A 21,934-nucleotide genomic window follows, 5' to 3' on the forward strand; every position below is an offset into this window, starting at 1 on the left:
AAGCTTGGTAACATACTGTATTTAGTAAATACCAGGTGAGTCAAAATGATGTTAACACTAATGGATCTATTCCCTGTGGAATGTGTGTCCGGGCTTTAAATAGTTCTGTTGCTCGCTGGTTTTTGTGGGTTGAACATGATGGTGAACAGGTGGAGTCCTGTAAATCATCTTACACATATGAAGTATGTTTTGTGAATAAATGGTTTCCGCCATTCAAGTTTTAACATAATAATAATAATCACCCGGTATAATTAAAAAATAAAGTAAAATAAAATGAAAAACAACAACAATTATTGTAGTAATAGAAAATATTCAATATATAAACTTACAGATATACATATAAAAATGTAAGAAAAACAGTGCAAATGGTAATAACACTGTGTGTTTGTTGCATGTTGCCTTAAGCAAGCCGTAGCCTAGTGGTTAAGGTATTGGACTAGTAATCAAAAGGCCGCTGTTGTTGGGCCCTTGAGCAAGGCCCTTAACCCTCAGTTGCTCAGACTGTATACTGTCACAGTACTTTAAGTCGCTTTGGATAAGGGCGTATGCTGAAAATGTAATGTAAGTGTGTGTGGTGTGTGGTGTGTGTGTGTGTGTGTATATACTGTATATGTGTGGTGTGTGTGTGTATATATGTGTGGTATGTGTGTGTGTGTGTATGTGTGTATGTATATATGTGTGTGGTGTGTGTATGTGTGTGTGTGTGTGTGTGTGTGTGTGTATATATGTGTGGTGTGTGTGTATGTGTGTGTGTGTGTGTGTATGTGTGTATGTATATATGTGTGTGGTGTGTGTATGTGTGTGTGTGTGGTGTGTGTGTGTATGTGTGTGTATGTGTGTGTGTATATATGTGTGGTATGTGTGTGTGTGTGTATGTGTGTATGTATATATGTGTGTGGTGTGTGTATGTGTGTGTGTGTGTGTGTGTGTGTGTGTGTGTATGTATATATGTGTGTGGTGTGTGTATGTGTGTGTGTGTGTGTGTGTGTGTGTGTGTGTGTATATATGTGTGTGGTGTGTGTATGTGTGTGTGTGGTGTGTGTGTGTATACAGTGTATCACAAAAGTGAGTACACCCCTCACATTTCTGCAGATATTTAAGTATATCTTTTCATGGGACAACACTGACAAAATGACACTTTGACACAATGAAAAGTAGTCTGTGTGCAGCTTATATAACAGTGTAAATTTATTCTTCCCTCAAAATAACTCAATATACAGCCATTAATGTCTAAACCACCGGCAACAAAAGTGAGTACACCCCTAAGAGACTACACCCCTAAATGTCCAAATTGAGCACTGCTTGTCATTTTCCCTCCAAAATGTCATGTGATTTGTTAGTGTTACTAGGTCTCAGGTGTGCATAGGGAGCAGGTGTGTTCAAATTAGTAGTACAGCTCTCACACTCTCTCATACTGGTCACTGAAAGTTCCAACATGGCACCTCATGGCAAAGAACTCTCTGAGGATCTTAAAAGACGAATTGTTGCGCTACATGAAGATGGCCAAGGCTACAAGAAGATTGCCAACACCCTGAAACTGAGCTGCAGCACAGTGGCCAAGATCATCCAGCGTTTTAAAAGAGCAGGGTCCACTCAGAACAGACCTCGCGTTGGTCGTCCAAAAAAGCTGAGTGCACGTGCTCAGCGTCACATCCAACTGCTGTCTTTGAAAGATAGGCGCAGGAGTGCTGTCAGCATTGCTGCAGAGATTGAAAAGGTGGGGGGTCAGCCTGTCAGTGCTCAGACCATACGCCGCACACTACATCAAATTGGTCTGCATGGCTGTCACCCCAGAAGGAAGCTTCTTCTGAAGTCTCTACACAAGAAAGCCCTCAAACAGTTTGCTGAAGACATGTCAACAAAGGACATGGATTACTGGAACCATGTCCTATGGTCTGATGAGACCAAGATTAATTTGTTTGGTTCAGATGGTCTCAAGCATGTGTGGCAGCAATCAGGTGAGGAGTACAAAGATAAGTGTGTCATGCCTACAGTCAAGCATGGTGGTGGGAATGCCATGGTCTGGGGCTGCATGAGTGCAGCAGGTGTTGGGGAGTTACATTTCATTGAGGGACACATGAACTCCAATATGTATTGTGAAATACTGAAGCAGAGCATGATCCCCACCCTCCGGAAACTGGGTCGCAGGGCAGTGTTCCAGCATGATAATGACCCCAAACACACCTCTAAGACGACCACTGCTTTATTGAAGAGGCTGAGGGTAAAGGTGATGGACTGGCCAAGCATGTCTCCAGACCTAAACCCAATAGAACATCTTTGGGGCATCCTCAAGCGGAAGGTGGAGGAGCGCAAAGTCTCGAATATCCGCCAGCTCCGTGATGTCGTCATGGAGGAGTGGAAAAGCATTCCAGTGGCAACCTGTGAAGCTCTGGTACACTCCATGCCCAGGAGAGTTAAGGCAGTTCTGGGAAATAATGGTGGCCACACAAAATATTGACACTTCAGGAACTTTCACTAAGGGGTGTACTCACTTTTGTTGCCGGTGGTTTAGACATTAATGGCTGTATATTGAGTTATTTTGAGGGAGGAATAAATTTACACTGTTATATAAGCTGCACACAGACTACTTTTCATTGTGTCAAAGTGTCATTTTGTCAGTGTTGTCCCATGAAAAGATATACTTAAATATCTGCAGAAATGTGAGGGGTGTACTCACTTCTGTGATACACTGTATATGTGTGGTGTGTGTGTATGTGTGTGTGTGTGTATGTGTGTATGTATATATGTGTGTGGTGTGTGTATGTGTATATGTGTGGTGTGTGTGTGTGTGTATGTGTGTGGTGTGTGTATGTGTGTGTGTGTGGTGTGTGTGTGTATATATGTGTGGTGTGTGTGTGTGTATGTGTGTATGTATATATGTGTGTGGTGTGTGTGTGTGTGTATGTGTGTGGTGTGTGTGTGGTGTGTGTGTGTATATATGTGTGGTGTGTGTATGTGTGTATGTGTGTGGTGTGTGTGTGTGGTGTGTGTATGTGTGGTGTGTGTGTGTATATATGTGTGGTGTGTGTATATGTGTGTGTGTGTGTGTGTGTGTGTGTGGTGTGTGTGTGGTGTGTGTGTGTATATATGTGTGGTGTGTGTGTGTGTGTGTGTGTGTGTGTGTGTGTGTGTGTGTGTGTGTGTGTGTGTGTGTGTGTGTGTGTGTGTGTGTGTGTGTGTGTGTGTGTGTGTGTGCCTCTCTCTCTCTCACCTGCACTATATACGCTGAGAGGAGGCGCTCGGTATTGGAATGTACCATCTCTCAGGGGAGTCTGAAAGTATTTTCCCCCGCTCTGAGTAATAAAGTCAATGTACATATAAATAAATAGTCCGTGCGCACAATATATTTTACCGTTTAGAAGAAAACGAATTAAATCGTTAAAATTTGTACATTTGGGGCACAAACGGTTGATCAAAAGTTGTGAGATCTCCCTTAGTTAGCGGGTCGACTTGGTTTAGCCCGTAGTTCAGCCTGAGGAGTAGCGAACATACAGCAGCATCACACAGCCGAGTGAAGATGGCGGATTTGCGGGCGATGCTCTTACCGGGACTTTAAACCTACGTTTTATCGTAAACGCGGCCGATTTGTGGATATTCAGACTGTTGGGACGTTTATAAGGTGAGTAAAGTTGAATTAAAGCTGTTTCTGGTGATTTTTTTCCTCGCCTCAGTGTGTGTGTGTGCTATGCTAACCTGAGTGAATGTTTGAGTCTCTTTAGCCGCCGGCTGATTCAAACTTAACGGTTAACCGTTAATTTCGGTTAAAACCAGCAATAAAGTTTCTCAGAATCTCTCATATTGTGTGTAAAAGAAAGGAAAATGATATAAAGGAGAATGTTTCTGGAAATAAATCAGTGTTTAGTGAGTGAGCTAACAGATGCTGAGATTAGCGCTCACACACACACACACACACACACACACACACACACACACACACACACTTGTGTTAAGAAACTAAACTAGTCCTCCTGCAGATCCTGTAACTTTTATCTCCTTTAGTTTCTCCCTTTAGACTCTTTAGACTGTAAACAAGACCTTGAATTTGAGTTGGAGCAGGTGGGATGAATTGGAACGCCTGCTTGTGAGGTTTAAACGGATGTGTTTGTACTGTGGAAAGTGCAAATTAAATAAATAAAAAATAAAAAAAACCCACAGTTTCTTACATTTACTTTGACTTTTATTTGATGGCAGGCAGGATGAACCTGAGATATTTCATGTTTTATCTGCTCAGCTTTGTTTCATTTATTAATAAACATCCATTCCTGCGTTCCAGGCCTGCAACACATTCCAAAAAAAGTTGGGACAGAGGTGAAAAAAAAGCTAAATAATCTTGTGATTCCAAACAGGTGATTTATAATCATGATTTACAAAAAAACTCTCTATAATTCCTCCCTTAATGTGTGACTGGTTCATCTGTGCAATATTCGTTATTCATATGTGCAATAATAATAATAATGTAAGTATTTTTAGTTATTTAATTATGTGTGAAATAACTTTTTAACTTCTGTTTGCAAATTAAGCTAGTAGTGTTTATTCTTCTACATAAATGGGTGCTACTGGAAGAACTGCAACTTCCCTCTGGAATCAATAAAGTATTTCTGATTCTGATTCTGATTCTGATTCTGATTCTGATTCTGATTCTGGTTTGGTACAAAAGCAGCACCAGGAAAGGCTGAGAGTCTCTGATGAGTAAAGATGATCAGAGGATCCAGTTTGTCCACAAATGTGTGAGAAAATGATTAAAATGTTCAAAAACAATCAACCTTAAAGAAAGATTGGAAGGGATTTGCATATTTCTCCCTCTACGGTGCATAATATCATTAAACCGTTCGAGGAATCAGGAGGAATTTCAGCTTAAGCTGAACGCCCGTGATCTTCGACTGCATCGAGAACCTCCGCTCGACACTAGCCGATATAACCACATGGGTGAGGGATTACTTTATCAAACCTTTATCAAGCTCTACAGTACAGAGTTACTGCACAGATGATCCTTAAAACATTACTGTGCAAAAAAGAAGCCTCACGTTCACCATGTCCGGAAGCGGCGTCGACTTCTCTGGGCTCGGAGGCATCTAGGATGGACCGTCACACAGTGGAAACGTGTATTGTGGTCAGATGAATCAGCGTTCCAGGTCTTTTTTTGGGGAAAGATGGACGCTGTGGGTTCCGGACCCCACCGATATGTGACCACTGTAATACACAGATAACCATTGAACATTTATTGACAAAGTGCACAAAATATAACGTAGAACGACAAGGACTCGCAATACCAAACACACTGGTGGAAATTTTTAACAAAACCAAAACAGAGACTCTGATCAATTATTTGAGAAATACAAGACTGATAATACACATCTAGAACTAAACACAGAAAGGACACTAGACAAAGAACATGAATAAACAACCTAGGTACCTATCTTGCCCTGAGAATGACCAATGTGTAAACATGGCATTAAACAACAAACAAACCAAAGACGAAAAGGACCGTCCAGACTGTCCAGACTGGGGGGTGTCAGTGCCCTTGGTAAAGGTCATTAACACTTCTGTGATGCAGCTTTTATTTTATGCGGAAAAGTACATTGAGATCTTAGAGCAACACGTGCTGCCTTCAAGACGTCGTCTTTTCCAGGGACGTCCAGCATTTTTCAGCAAGACGATGCAAAACCACCTGCTGCACACAGTACAAAGGCGTGGCTGCGGGAGAAGAGGGTACGGGTACCGGACCGGCCCGCCTGCAGTCCTGACCCGTCCCCAATAGAGAACGCGTGCAGGATTTTGAACCGGAAGATGCGGCAACGGCGACCCCCCTCGGTGCCAAAACCTCTTGAGTTTAACATTACAAAGTGGTAAATGCTTTACTGTCCCAACTTTTTTTGGAACGTGTTGCAGGTCTGAAATGCAGGAATGGATGTTTATTAATAAATGAAATAGATAAAACATGAAATATGAGTTCCTGCTAAGAGTTTTATGTACGTCGAGTTCAAGTTTTGATTTCAGTGCCAGACTTTAATTGTTGCGTTGCTAGTTTGTGGATCATACATGATGTCACGTCACTACGCGGTCATCTCTTTGTGATGGTTGGCCGCACACACGGGGGTCAGCTTTCTCGCAATCCACACAGCGATGCTGTCAGTCCGGCTCATTTTCCGGTCCTTTGTAGTTTTTCCGCGACACATAACACACGTCCCAGAGTAACGTAACTCGTGGGACTCGGTGTGGTTCAGGGGCTTCGTCTCTGTTCTGGCCGGCTTGTACGCTTGCTCGCTGGACGTCATCTTCCTTCGTGAGATTTTCGGACTTCTTCAGTATATGTTGAGATAATTGTAATACGGTTTTCTAATGTATTAGAGTTTAAAGCTCTTTTGCTATATAATCATTATAATTTTTTAACTCGTGGCTACACGTTTACACACAGTTATTAGGAAATGAGATGCAAGATGAGAGATGAACAAGATTGAAAAACCGCTGATGCCCGTCAATACACCTGCTACTGATGCTGTCAGATATAATTTAGTTTGAGAATGATGTGCCACATCCGATTGGAAGTTTTAACTCGGTGATTACTGATACCATTTGGCGTCTGACGGGTACATCAGTACCTACGGTTATTAGTGGCGTTTATATTATAAAAGTCGTGATGCTTCTTATAGTGCACAGTATGATTTACACCATACACATGATGCTGTTCCGTTCCATTTGATACATTTCCCCCTCCGCTCCTGACCCAGAAGGGCCATGAATAACACACACCACCCCCTCTGACACGTGTGCAGTAGCCGACCGCACTCGGCAGATTCACGTGGAGATCCGTATCGCACACATCGGTGCAGGCACCATCATACCATTGATCAGCCAGCAGAGCCCGTGACTAGGGATGTAACGATGCACCACAAGACGGTTAAAAATCGATTCGTGTGTGTAACGATTCAAATCGGTTTACTTGTATGATGAATCGATATTCAGCGCTATTCACCTCGCCTGGTTGACGTCACTACAGGGTTGCCAGGTTCGGAATTTTCCAGCCAAATGTAATTATGTGAGGATACTTTCTTTGTGTATTATTCATTTATTTATTTAATGTGGGATTTATTTCATTTGTTTTGTTTTTTACACAATAAGGGAAGCATGCAGCATCGTTTTGCATAGCTTGTACCTAAGAAATAAAAGGGCATCCATTATTTAGATAAATGAAGAAGAAGTTTGGAAGTGGGGGTGCCCCTGGAGCAGACAGGGTTAAGGGCCTTGCTCAAGGGCCCAACAGTGGCTGCATGGCAGAGCCTGGATTTGAACCCCCAATCTTCCAGTTGATAGCCCAAAGCTCTACCCACTAGGCTACCACTGTCCCTTAAATAAAAAAAAAATAAAAAAAATTAATAATAAATAAAAGATAAGCACAAATCTAGTATGTTTTTTTTTTTTTTTAAAGAAATAATAAAAGGAAACTTTGTCATCATTTGTCTTTAATTTAATCGGAGAACGAAGCTAACCCACACCCCCTCCGACTCACGGGCAGCAACTTAGCATTGTGTACAGAGAGACACACCCTGAGAGCACTCTTTTCTCTGGTCTGTGCAGGCACCGTCAATCTTGCATTGCATTAGCCATGAGAGAGTCCCCATCCGGCTTAGTCCCACCCCTATATGAACAACAGGCCAATCGTTGTTCATGTGGCTGCTCAGCCCAGCCGGCAGGCACAACATTGAATATGATCTTATAATCATCAGTGCATGTAACTCAGGTTTAATGTGGTCATGCTTTACGATGGATTGTGTCTGATTTTTATGATGCCACGTCCTGGAACATCACAGGTTCTCTAATCATAACACACCTCACACTTGAGTTACTGTGTTGAAAATGTCGGATCTGATCTAATTTTAGACTTAGGCTTTAATGAAGAGAAAAATCGATCAGGGCATCATTACCAGATCAATACGGTATTAACCAGCTTTTTAATATAGTCGAAGCCGCATTGCTTGTGGTGTTTTGCGTATCTGTCTGCGTGTATAAAAGTAGATCTCATGTTATTTCAGTAGGCCGTTCGGTGTGTGAGAATGCTTTGTTGATGAGAGAGGTCAGAGAACAATAACCTGGCTTGATATTGGGAGGCTGGAGTAGCTCAAATAACCCGAAAAGCATCTCGAAACGGGCACCTAACCTTTAATAGAATGGGCTACGAGTCGACAGCACAAGAACAAATCAGGTTTTACTCCTGTCAGCTGGATGCAATACCAGGCAGGGTTAGAATCTGATATAAACAGGTACCGACTGAGACCGGGTGGGCAGCGGAGCGTGTACTACTGGTTCATCAAAGCAAGCAACAACCAGAGAAGACGCAGTAAAGCATGAGAGGGAGAAGATCCTGAGACGCACGAGCTGAACATCAATACTTGGTGGTGAAGTGGATCGGTGTTTGTGGGTTGTCTGAGACTGTGGTCAGGCGCTGGGCACTTCAAGACATTGGATGGGCAGACAGTGCTGCCGCGAACATCATGGAGTGGCTGTCTGGGTTCACAGAAACGTTGCTACCTCAAAAATACAACTCGTATCAGCCACAGTTGTCACAAAGAGATTTGTCTGTCATTCAGTGTTTATCCAGTGTTTACTTTTATCCAAAGCCGTACTGTGTCTAAGCAATTGAGGGTTAACGGCCTTGCTCAAGGGTCCAACAGTAACAACCTGGCAGTGGTGGGGATTAAACCAGCGACCTTTTGATTGCTAGTCCAGTACCCTAACCACTAGGCTACAACTGCCCTAACTGAAGTGTTTTACAGTTGTGAATGAATACAATGCAAGCAGTTGAGAGTTAAGGGCCTTGCTCAGGGGCCCAACAGTGACAACCTGGAAGTAGTGGGGCTTAAACCAGTGACCTTTTGATTACTAGTCCAGTACCCTAACCGCTAGGTTAAAACTACCCTAATCAAAGTGTTTACAGTTGTGAATGAATACAATGCAAGCAGTTGTGGGTTAAGGGACTTGCTCAGGGGCCCAACAGTGACAACTTGGCAGTGTCGGGGATTAAACGTCAATCTTCTGATCACTAGTCCAGCACCTTTACCCCTGAGCTACTACTGAACAATTCTATGAGAAGATTGAACGTTTACCTGCAGCGACTCCCAAGCAGAACCGATTCGTGATCACCAGTGATTTCAGTACAAGAGCTGAACAAGATGCAGAAGAAAGTGAAAGTCCTTGGGTCCTCGTGGGTTTCAGATCACCAACACACTGTTCCGCCTACACAACAGGCACAGATACACTTGAAAGAGTCCAAATCAAGAGACCGGAGCTCTCGGTGAACACATCCTGATCAGACATCAGTAGAAACAGTCAGTTAATGATGCACAAACACGCCTGAGTGCAGATTGTGACTCTGATCACAATCTTGTGATGTTGATAAGGAAGCAAACCAGGAAGCCACTTCTGTAGCAGAGATGTTCACAAGTCACAAAATACGAGTCCGAGTCGAGTCACGAGTCTTTAGGCTAGAGTCCGAGTCGAGTCATGAGTCACGATATAATAAACACAAAACATATATTGGAAATGTAGAAATGTAGAAATAAACAAATAATCTGTAAGTTCAGATAAAAACAACAACAGATTAGCGAGTGCATTTAGCCGTTTTACTTCGTGCCTTTACTTTCCTAGTTACCAGTTAAAAGCTTAAACTGACGTTTTGTTTTCATTGCAAATTACGGCACAGCGGCCAAAATCCCAAACACAGCAAAATATCATAACCACTGCTTACCTTACCTTCTGTTCTTCCAGATGCTATTAAATTTATAAGCGTGCGTCCCATTAGGAATAGAATCCGTTATTTTGTAAATGTGCTTATAATTAAAAACCTCCAAACTCTTCCCGGTTGTGAAGTAAAACAGGAAGTCGTTAGAAAGCCGATCGAGCGTTTCATTACCACGTCATCTGTGTGACGCTGCAAATAAAAGCATTTCTTACTAACAATTACAATCAGAAGCTCTGATTGGTTCAGAAAGCGGTTCTTACAATCATTAGCGCCAATTGTGTTGGAGCGTTTCATTCACATGATCTGTTACTGTGAAGTGCACTACGTAGGGTACTCCACCATTTTAAGTAGGGAGCGACGCTTCATCACTACGCCGGAAGCTGGCCGGAACGTTTACCCACCGCGTGCGTTGCAGGTTAAGACGGCCGGAGCGTTATTATTATTAGAGAGCAGAAATGACACGATCAGAATGATGTTGGATCATATTTAACTAATGTTGCTGACTTTTGTCGCCCACAAGTCATTTTTTGCGAGTCACGAGTCATTTGTAACGAGTCCGAGTCGAGTCTGAAGTGTGCGACTTACGTGCAACTTGGACTCGAGTCCCCAGTTTAACCAGCAAAACCAAGAGGATTTTGCCAACAGATTTGAAGGAACCACACACACCAGACGGACTGTAGAAGCAGATGAAGAATGTCAACGAACGCAAGACCCGGATTTCCACTGGATAAGAAAGAAGCTTCGACGTGAAGTGCATAAGATGCTCGGAACAGATAAACGAGCCGAGTCGGATTCATGGTGCAGCGAGCTGGAAGAAAATGCCAAGACGGGCGACGGCATCGTCACATCGTATTATTGGTCACGGCACCGGAAGAAAAGCAGAAGCTGGTGTGTCGTATCGAGAAGGAAGCAGAAATGAAAGTGATGATGAATATCAAAGAAGTCCTGGAGATTGTGGTGGATGGTAGAAGACCGGACCTTTATATTTGGGAAGTGAAGTTAAGAATGGCAATGGGCGTAGCACTGTAAGCACCATCACCAAGCTACGATTGCCACGTATGGATATGAAGCCTGGATGCTGAAGTAAGAGGAGGAAAGACACAGTCAGGCGCTAGAGGAAGCTCTGAGCTGAGCTATACACCCACACTCGTCTCGTGTTAATAATTTAGCTTGGTGGTGGTGGTGTAAAGATGTGGAGAGTGTTTTCAACCCCCTCCCCCTAGTATGATCCCGGTAATAAATGAGTATTGTTTAAATCAGGGCTCAAGATCATTGCCCTGATCGATCCGGTCGCCGAGCGCGCGGCGAGCCGGTCGGATCGAGTTGTTGGATAGTTCACACTTATGCCTAGTTCACACTACACGATTTTTGCCCTGATCTTCGCTCGGCGACTGGTCGGCGATTGATTTTCCAGGTCGGGAGCAACTCAGCGTTCGCTCGGCGATCAAATCTCGGCTCTCGGTCGCTAAGTGTGAACTATCCAACAACTCGACCCGACCGGCTCGCCGAGCGCTCGGCGACTGGATTGAGTTTTCTAGCACGCCAGATATCTGATCTCAGACGGGCAACTGGGAATGAGTGACATGTCGAACAGCCAATGAGAACGCAGGATACAGCGTGAGGGGAAATGCAGGAGAGGACAGGGGACAGGGGCTTAGTTAATATCGTTTATATCAGGATACACCGGCACACACGTTTCACAGTATTTCTGATTTGATCGTCCTCTACAAAACATAATACCCACGCTGCATTGCAAAACTTACTACAGAACAAGCCATATACTGTTCGTGTTGCCAAATCCACTCAGATTCATTTATTTTTCCTCCTTGATATTACGCTGCACATCAGCGCACGAACCCTTCGATCTCTCGCTACTTGTTGACGTTCATTTTTTTGGACGTGGTGTCATTAAACTTCTTGTCACTTCTCACGTGTGTTTTTGGAGAAAAAAAAAAAAAGAAAGAAAGAAAAAAAGGAGACCGGAGAAGCTCGCCTGCGATTCCAGTTGGTGATGGATGGTGTAGTGTGAAACCCCCTATCGCCGATCAGTCGTGTAGTGTGAAATATACATCGACCTGAAAGACTCCCGTGTGCAGGAGATTCAGTCGTGTAGTGTGAACTGTACAGCGACCTGACGACTTGGAAAGTCGTGTAGTGTGAACTTGGCATTAGCGATCGAGAGCCGAGTTTCGATCGCCGAGCGAACGCCGAGTCGCTCCCGAGCGAAAATCGGGGCAAAAATCGTGTAGTGTGAACCGGGCATAACGCAGCAGCGTGCACCAGGCACGCGGTATCGGATGTTTAGTATCGGAGCCTCGTTTGCGAGTACGAGTACGAGTCGATGAGCGCGGTATCGGTACTCGTGCATCTCTAATTTTAAGTAGTGTTCACTCACTGTTAGTCTTGGTAACTCTGTGTGTGCGCAGGCCTATCAGCGTAACGACCTGTTTATTGCTCCGCTGTTTGAGTAGCGCAGTGGGCATCGCGCATATGTTCGAATCCGGCTTAGGGCGAAACTAAAGTAACACGAGCAGGGCCTGTGCTTATGGGGGGGGCGCTGGGGTTGGGCATCCCCCCCCCACTAGATTTTCTCACTGCCCCCCCCATGCAACGCAGTCGAGAACCGGTTGTGTACATGTCTACAGTTTAATCTTCACTACGAAAGGACAACTGGCTTTATGAGCAGCTCCTAGTCCGCTATACACGCTCAGCATTTCAGTAGCATTTCAGAACTGAATGCCAGGGGATCAATAGCATTATGGGTAAATAGTGCAGGGAAACGGTCTCACCGTGGTATTCCCCTGTGCAGCTCTGTAACTTCATTTCTATTCACTTAAAGTTCCCCGGGTAATCCATTAAGAGAAGCCTTCTCAGAGCGCAGCAGAAATCGTGGCCCGCCATCGCAAAAATGACTTTCATATAAGCCTGTGCTGCTTAATTAATTAACTTCTGGCTCTATAAGCTCCTGTGAGATATGGAGGCGTGTATTGTTGAGCAGCTAAGTGCACATGCAAAATGCGTCCAAATGTCGTCTGGGTGTCCAGGTTCTTTTGCATCTCTGTGTCTCATGAGTCGTTTGTACCTGCTTGACCGTTTCTCTGAGCTGAGCTGCTCCTAGAATATTTCTGGTTTATATTAGCGTGATTATATTTTTGGGATGAAGAGGACCAGGGCTGCCACTAACGACTATTATCTAATCAATTAATTTTCCTCCAAAAATTTTATTCAGAATCTCATTTATGCTTCTTTTATTATTAATAAGTTCATGAATAGATATAATAATAACCATGTGCAATGATTACTTTGTATTATTGATTTAATTAGAATAGAATTCTTATTACAGGCAGGTAAAAATGCATTATTAATTTAATAGTGCTGAATTCATTTTTTACTATCTGATGCGCCTAACAAATTAGATTATGTGAATGGACCAGATCCACTCGGGTGGTGCAGCGGTAAAAGGTTTTAATTCGCGTAGTGATCAAGAGCCTCACGTTTAGTGGTCAATTTGCACTATGAGGCGTCCTAGCGATCCTACGGCGATTCAGTTAGCTCAGTCAAAACGTCCAAGATGTTGAAGCGTAAAGCAGCTAAAAACATGACTGATAACTGTTGCCGTTTTTCCACCAAAAGAACTCTGGTTCTTGAACCGGTTCTGTTCGGGTTTCTTCAAACCTTGGTGTTCTGTAGAGACCCGACCCGCGTTTCCACCAGTTTTTGGAAACCTAGCTCAGTCCAAACGTCCAAGATGTTGAAGCGTAAAGCAGCTAAAAACACGACTCCGATAACTGTTGGCGTTTTTCCACCAAAAGAACTCCGGTTCTTGAACCGGTTCTGTTCGGGTTTCTTCAAACCTTGGTGTTTTGTAGAGACTCGACCCGCGTTTCCACCAGTTTTTGGAAACCAAGCTGCGTCATCAACGGTGGGCGTTGATAGTAACATGATGCTGCAGCGTGTAGATCATCTGTGGGGATTTGTGCTGTTGTTACAGATGTTCGTTTTTATGCAGAAAGCATGGATCAGCTGTCGGTGATAAGAAGACGTAGACGTGTTTGTCGCGGTTGTTGTTTTCTTTGGTTCGTTGACGTGAGAAGCGTTTTGCGCTTCGCTCTCACCGTGACCCTCGGCACATAACCGATTTGCTCAGCGCTCGACTCGAGCGATAAAACATCACTAAAGTTCCACCACACGAACAAACGTTTGTGTGAAATAACCATCAAATCCAGTCTAAAAGCTCCACATGTATCTGTGTTTAACTGGATTTACTTCACGTGTGGTGGTTCTGCAGCTCGGGGTTCTGGATCTTCTCGGGAGAGTCGAAAAAGCGTAACGTAAAAAATAAAGTGTAACGTGGCTGAATGTACTAAAAGTACGACACATAAATACTCAATTTCTCTCCATTATTACTGGTTATAAGTGCTCTGTACTGGTTATAAGTGCTCTGTACTGGTTATAAGAGCTCTGTACTGGTTATAAGAGCTCTGTACTGGTTATAAGCGCCCCGTACTGGGCGTAAGCGCTCTGTACTGGGCATAAGTGCTCTGTACTGGGCATAAGTGCTCTGTACTGGTTATAAGAGCTCTGAACTGGTTATAAGTGCTCTGTACTGGTTATAAGTGCTCTGTACTGGGCATAAGAGCTCTGTACTGGTTATAAGAGCTCTGTACTGGTTATAAGTGCTCTGTACTGGTTATAAGAGCTCTGTACTGGTTATAAGTGCTCTGTACTGGTTATAAGTGCTCTGTACTGGTTATAAGCGCTCTGTACTGCACAAATTCATCGCTCGTTGTTTTAGTACAACAAGCCACGTTACGCTTTATTTTTCACGTTAAGCGTTGTTCGTTCTGTCCGGGTCGCTTTTACCACCTCATATCACACAGTTCATCTCTTTGAAAATATCAGCAGCAAAACTTTTCGTTTTAGCCTCCTCGAGCACAGCCTGTGGTGTTCGTACCTAGAGCTCGGTATCCAACTATTCCCCTGACATTTCAGTCTGCTTCTTGTGTCCAATAAATTTATGCCATGCTGCATGCGCGCGCATGTGCATCCCAGCCGTCGTCTGCGAACGATAAGGGACGTGTCTGGTGATATTGCAGCTATTATTCTTGATGTGGCGTTCTTGTATGTCACGCAGTGCCCGTTAGGAAGAATTACCGCTTTGTTGTGGCAGTGTGACACGTCTGAATCGGCGTCGCTACCGCACGGGCCAGTTCCTTAACAGATTCGTCAGATTGTCAGCAGATCCACAGAGGCTTATCCAATCTCATCCATCAGAGCGATCCGTGATGGTTTTAACACTCCAGTAGGAGGGTTTGTGCTCTTTTAAAAGGTTGTAGAACGACAGGCAATCTGGTTACATGAATGAATGAATGAAAAGCCCTACTGACACGCCTAAATATCAAATACAAGAAGCAAAATATCTCCTAAAATCAAGTGTTTACTGAAACTGGTTAGATTTATAAACTCATATTTAATACTGTAAATAAAAACCGATGCCAGGTTATGATTAATGCCACTTTTTTCATGATCAGTTTGAAACAACGGACGAAATCAGACTGACCTTTGAATAATTAGACATTGGTCTTCACATCGTCTGTGCTCACATGACTTTAATTAGCCTGTGAACGGAAGGCCAAAAGGTTTTAATCACCATGGCAAAGACAAGCGAGCCGCCTGAGCAGAGCGGAAATGCTAACATCACCGAGCACATGCAGTCTACAGGGTGCGAGACCGTCTCCGAAGAGGGCGGCACAGTGGCTAAGTAAGGTGGCAAGAAGGTCCTGGGTTCGATCCCCAGGCGGGTCCTTTCTGTGTGGAGTTTGCATGTTCTCCCCGTGGGTTTCCTCAGGGTGCTCCGGTTTCCTCCTACAGTCCAAGGACGTGCAAGTGAGGTGAATCGGAGATACAAAATTGTCCACGACTGTGTTTGATATTAAACTTGTGAACTGATGAATCTTGTGTAATGAGTAACTACCGTTCCTGTCATGAATGTAACCAAAGTGTAAAACATGACGTTAAAATCATAATAAACAATCAAACAAACCGTCTCCAAAGACCCTGGCATGTTGGCTTCAACTGTTCAAAATGTTATCAAGAAGTTTGCTACTCTTGGAACAGTCAACAGACCGGTGAAAACCCTATAAAATGTGGTTCAAAATGTACCAAAGAAATCACATCCAACGTCCAAAGAACTTCAGGATGAGCTGAAGACGTCTGGAGTGATGGTTTCAACTAGGGCTGTCGCACTAACCGCAATTTTGAAATATCGCGGTATAGACCAGCCAACCGCAGGGCATGCCAAGCAACCGCAACACCGCGGTGTTCACGTTTTTTCATGAATCCATCTTGTTTTATACGCTTACAATCGGGCGTAATAAATGTTAAATAAATTCATAATGAAAATGAGCTAGGAGCGACATTTTCCCGCAACCTGTTCTCATGCGTTGCTGCTGAGCGTCAGGCTTTGTGTTTTAAAATGTAAACAATCACAACAGGAATTAAAGATCAAATTAATGATGAAATTGAGTTCACACTCAATAAATACTTGTAATTTAGACTATATTCAAACAGCCTTGGTGAACTAAAACACTTAATGACGGTTAATATGGCAGTGCAGCCTGCAAATATTCTCTTGCTGGCTTGCTGGAATGATTTAAATGTATTTTTTCGTTGAATAAAAATGTATTGAAACGAATAATAACTTAAAATGTAGTTTATATTGTTATGTTAATTATACCTACTAAATAGATGGTTAATAGTGGCGCGATAACCAGGCTAGATTTGCTTTGATCTGTAAAGTCGCATGCAGGATCAGTACACGTGTGTATTAGTGTAACATCGGTAACGTCGGGAACATCGCTACCCCACTCAGATCCTCTCTAAACCACAGCAGGTGAACATGTTGGTTCTTCTAGCGCGCATGATAACGCAGGTTTAAACTCTTACAGACTTTATTCTTTATTCTATTTGTTTTTTTTACCATATTTTGATTAGATGTGCATTTTTAGCCTAAACTCTTTTTTTTTTTTTCACAGTGTATATCTAGCCTAGGCTAGAAGCTAAATTTAAACCTTTTTTAATAGAGAAAAGACGCCGCATCCCTGCTCTGTTCTGTATTTAACAATAAACACGCATTTCATTGGTCTTAAAGCTGTCTCATCTTTATCATTATAAAGCAATAATATATCGAATCATAGCCTAACAATAAAGCTTGTTTATAAAGCTCTAAAATCCAGATTAATTAAGTAATGTAAAATGGCGAAATCACCGCATACCGCGATATTGAGACGGGCTGAATATCGCAAGGGGAAATTCTTTCACCGCGACAGCCCTAGTTTCAACCGGCACCATCCAGACAGACTGTCTGAAAACCTGGCTCTCTCTCTACACAGACGCATTCTACGTCGTCCTACACTCCCGAGAAGAGGGCGTGTCTAAATTCTTAGATCCCTCAAAATGCTCCTACTGAGGCGCCTTAATCCTGAGTGATGATCTGCCCGAATAACGAGGCAGCGTCCGACGCCTCCTCAGCGCGGAAGGCAATCCCAGCATTCAGTGCGGCACGACTTTCCTCACAAGTATGGCGGAAGAATGTGGAGCAACCGACAGAGTGCTTTTCAAATGTAAATTTGCATGTACATTTTACATTTTGAGCATTTAGCAGACGCCTTTGTCCAAAGCGATTTACAGTACTGTGACAGTGTACAGTCTAAGCAATTGAGGGTTAAGGGCCTTGCTCAAGGGCCCAACAGTGGCAACCTGGCAACTTTCTGATTACTGAACCAGTACCTTAACCACTAGGCTACAACTGCCTGGTGTAATAATACGAGTGTCGTTTATTTGTAAATAACAAGTGTCAGGTTGTGCGGCCTCAGCCCATTGGTTTGAATGGCCTGAGGCTGACTGTGTTAGCTTAGTAAGCTAAAACTCTTATGAGTCTGATGTCTTATTAGATGCTCAGGTAGGCAGTAGGCAGCTCACTATGTTTTCGGACAGACCCGTAGACAAACCACAATCCTTCTGGTAGAGTGAAACCAAACTAGATCCGTTTGGCAGTGCGTACCGGCGTTACGTTTATAGACAACAAAATGAATCCTGTAAAGAAAAGTGCACCCTGCGTACAACGATACACGATGGAGGATCCATAATGTTATGGGGCTGCTTTGGTGCATCTGGGACTGGAAGTGTAAACGTGGGTCCATTCTTTAAAGGTTCGACCATATATTTGAACTATTTGCTGTGTCGTCTAGCTACAAACTCCAGTAATGTTCCAATAATGTGTCCTCCCTCATTAGCCCCCTTTTTGGCATGCCTGTCCTCCTCCTCCTGGTGACTCCGTCATCACATCCACCTTTCTAACCGTCCACCTCTCGGTCTCCCTCACTTTTGTCGTCCTCCTTGACCCTCAGTAGCACCCTCGACAGTATCAGTGCCGGTCGTTAACCTGTCCCTTGACCGTTCTTATATGTAACGCCGACTTTTGATCCACATATTTGTTTTTACGCACATTTTGTACCACTAAAAGAACAAAACGATTGTCAAAATGAAATATTTGTTTTTCTATGTTGCCTTATCTCTCTTGTAAGGATGTTCTAGAAATGATCAGCGCTGTTTTATTAGTTTACTAGTCAAGTCAAGTCAAGTCAACTTTATTTATAGAGCACTTTAAAAACAACAACAGCTGTGACAAAGTGCTGTACATAGATAATTATAAAACATAAAACAAACACTAGAAACAATGAGAAGTCTCATGCTGGATTGAAAGCCAAGGAATAAAAATGGGTTTTAAGACTAGTTTTAAAAATAGCCAGTGAAGAGGCCTGTCTAATATGGAGTGGTAGGTTGTTCCATAATTTAGGGGCAGCGATTGAAAAAGCTCTATCCCCTCTGAGCTTACGCTTTGACCTTGGTACCTCCAGGAGCAGCTGATCAGCTGACCAGAAGTCGAGGCCAAGTCTACTGCTAGACACATTTATTTTTATTATAAAGTAATAAATATCGCCCAGCCCTAGCATGTTAACGTTCTTCTTTCTCGTTTGAGCGTCGACAGTCTGCTTGACATCCTTTACATACTTGGAGTTGATCTTGGATCAGGATAAGGCGAAGGTGGCCGACTACCAAACAGACTTTTGGCTTCGGCTTGCCGTTCGGGGTTCCTCCGGGCTGCGGTACTTTGTGCTTCATGTTTTAACCTTCCACTCCTAACACCGCTGCTCACATGAATCATAAAACGGTGAAATCCAAGGCTGGTCGGTCGTCTTATCAATAAAGCATGGCAAACTTGTACGAGCCTTATCTCTGATCACATAGAAACAAGAATCTAATTAACTGGGATTCATTTAGGAGGCTTTGAAATGATATTTAGATGCGCTTTGTTAGATGGCTAAGCTTCTGTCCAACAAACTGCTGCTTGTCTTTAGTGGTGTTTTTTATTTTGCTGATTGGATCACGTCATGTTACAAATTCCAGAAAGGATTAAACCTTAGAACTAAGGCTCTACTGAAATCACAGGAAAATGTACCTCGTTTTAAAAAAAATCAGATTTCTCAGATTTTTAGTGTCGCATTTCCCGTCAGTCATTAAATTACACGTATAAATGGAAGCTACCTAGAACATCCAGCGACGGTTTGAGGCTTCATGTTCTGTCTCATATGAAAATACTCATCCTAGGCTACTAGGGCAGTTGTAGCCTAGAGGTTAAGGTACCGGACTAGTAATCAAAAGGTCGCTGGTTCAAGCCCCACCACAGCCAGGTTGCCACTGTTGGACCCTTGAGCAAAGCCCTTAACCCTAAATTGCTTAGACAATACATACTGTCACAGTACTGTGAGTCGCTTTAAATTAAAGCGTCTGCTAAATGTCGAAAATCTAAATGTGTTTTGACTAGGGATGTAACGATACACGATGTAACGATTTCCTTTTATTATTTCTCTTAAAAAAAGAAAAGAAAATCCTGTATTTGTGCTTATCTTTTATTTATCTAAATAATGGCCTTTTATTTCTGAGGTAGGTACAAACCATGCAAAACAATTTTGAATTAAGCCCAATTTGGCTGTAAAACCCCGAATTTGGCAACCAGGCGTATAGCGCCAGCGACGTCAACCAGGCGAGGTGTGTAGCGCCAGCGCCCTCTGCTGTTTAAAGTGAATATCGATTCGTTTTACACGTCAAATCGATTTGAATCGTGGAATTTTCGAATCGGTTATTAACTGTATTGTGGTGCATCGTTACATCCCTAGTCTTGACCCCCTCTGCGTCTACAGAACCAAACTCAGTTACCCGAGTAACTTTGACATCCTGAAAGTTTTGACTAAGCGATTGCTAACTGAACTGCCGTAGGATTGCTAGAACCGCCTCATAGTGCAGAGTGAGGCTTAAGTGTGTAGCACTGTCGCCTCACAGCAAGAAGGTCCTGGGTTCGATCCCCAGGCGGGGCGGTCCGGGTCCTTCCTGTGTGGAGTTTGCATGTTCTCCCCGTGTCTGCGTGGGTTTCCTCCCACAGTCCAAAAACATGGACGTGAGGTGAACTGGAGATACTAAATTGTCAATGACTACCGTTCCTGTCATGAATGTAACCAAAGTGTTAAACATGATGTTAAAATCTTAATAAACAAACATACTACGGCAGTGAACTAGGTATGGCCTTATTTAGGTGTGTAACAAAGGTAAAACCAGGCGACATGATTAATTTAGCTCTTACAGGTGCCAAATTTGCCAATTTCTTTTAATCGGCAAGTATGTGGCGTCCCAGTTCAGCACAACGTTTCATGTAAGATCCTGACCGCTTGTTGCTGAGTGGACTGTGTTGCATGATCTTTGCCTCTACAGGAAACCCAAACCCCCCCCCCCAGTAATGACTAAACGGAACATAGTCGGATATTTTAAAGAAGGTGAAAGAGCGGTCGTTCGGGCGAGGCGTTACGGCCGCTCGCCTGGTCTATTGTTCTGGCTCCTGTAACGCCGGAGCTCTCTCTGCTTACTTAGCCTCATTTATTATTCCTCGCCTTGCTGGTGGTATTTAAAGAGGTCGTCTCGTCGCAGCTGGAAAAGCCGCTTAAACCCACCAGCGCTGCATTAGGGGCGGATAATGGTGTGCTACAAATGCAGACCTGTTGGACGTCTACTGAGAATGGGAGTTTTACGTCATGCGGTCGCGCGGAAGCTCTTCGGATTTCTTGTCACTTATGCGAATGTTTCAGTTGGTAATGTTTTCCCTGCTGAGTCTCTTAATGGTTTTGGAAGGGGGGGGGGGTGATGATGATGGCATTATGACTATACCAGTTTGCTTGTGTCATTAAAATCAATCATGTATGCTGTACTGCTCTTACTGTAATTAACTAGTCTGCTTCTACCTTCATAGGTCTGCAGTAACTCTGTTTATTTATTTTATATTCATAGCCATCTAGGGCTGCAACTATCGATTATTTTTGTAATCGAGTATTCTATCGATTATTCCAGCGATTAATCGAGTCATCGGATAAGAAATACTTTTGCTTTAACAAAGAGCAAAAACAAATACATATTAGATTAAATAAGACGCGTTTCTTAAACCAAACTGTACATTTGTATTCCTTGCATACAGGACAGTTTAACATTTTGTAAATGCAAAAATAAATCAATTTACTTTTAAAATGTAAACAGGCAACCTGAAACATCAGGTCATCAAGTCATAAATAATAATAAACAAAAATACATGAACATAAGCCTGTAATTTGTGCAACTTTCAAAACATAAAGCTTTAATATTTTGTTGGGAGGTTTTGTGGTGTTTGTAGGGGGATAAAAATCTGTCAGGATTGTGTCTCTAGATGAGGTAGATCTGGTGTGTGTGTGTGTGTGTGTGTGTGTGTGTGTGTGTGTGTGTGTGTGTGTGTGTGTGTGTGTGTGTGTGTGTGTGTGTGTTTGCCTAAATCTTCATAAAAGCCTGTGGTGGTTGAAAGGAAGTAAAGTCAGTAAACATGAGTAAAGTAAACACGACGCTCTGATGGTGTGGATGTTATACTGAGTTTTAGTTTTATCAGCTTAAAATGATCTCAAACTTTCTGTGGTTTTCTCTGTCCAGTCTCCTCCTGTTCGCTATTTTCTATTTTCGCTATCAAATCTCGGCTGCGTCCTAAACCGATACGTTCAGTTCGCAGGAGCGGCGAACGTGTCCAAATACGTAGTGTTCGTTAAACTGTCCGCAAAAAGAACCCGGATG

General features: G+C 43.1%; 2 protein-coding genes across 2 annotated transcripts in view; both read left to right on the forward strand.

The window, feature by feature from the left end:
- Positions 1–3,490: 3,490 nt before the first annotated feature.
- Positions 3,491–21,934, forward strand: part of ndst2a (N-deacetylase/N-sulfotransferase (heparan glucosaminyl) 2a) — a 171,206-nt gene continuing 152,762 nt past the window's right edge. Inside the window, exon 1 of the mRNA XM_062995544.1 lies at positions 3,491–3,619. The gene's annotated coding sequence lies outside the window, so the exon portion shown is untranslated. The remainder of the gene's footprint in view (positions 3,620–21,934) is intronic.
- Positions 8,859–21,934, forward strand: part of myoz1a (myozenin 1a) — a 294,151-nt gene continuing 281,075 nt past the window's right edge. The window contains exon 1 of the mRNA XM_062995548.1: positions 8,859–8,863. The gene's annotated coding sequence lies outside the window, so the exon portion shown is untranslated. The remainder of the gene's footprint in view (positions 8,864–21,934) is intronic.

This window comes from Trichomycterus rosablanca, chromosome 5, assembly GCF_030014385.1.
Source record: "Trichomycterus rosablanca isolate fTriRos1 chromosome 5, fTriRos1.hap1, whole genome shotgun sequence".
Taxonomy (NCBI): Eukaryota; Metazoa; Chordata; class Actinopteri; order Siluriformes; family Trichomycteridae; genus Trichomycterus; species Trichomycterus rosablanca.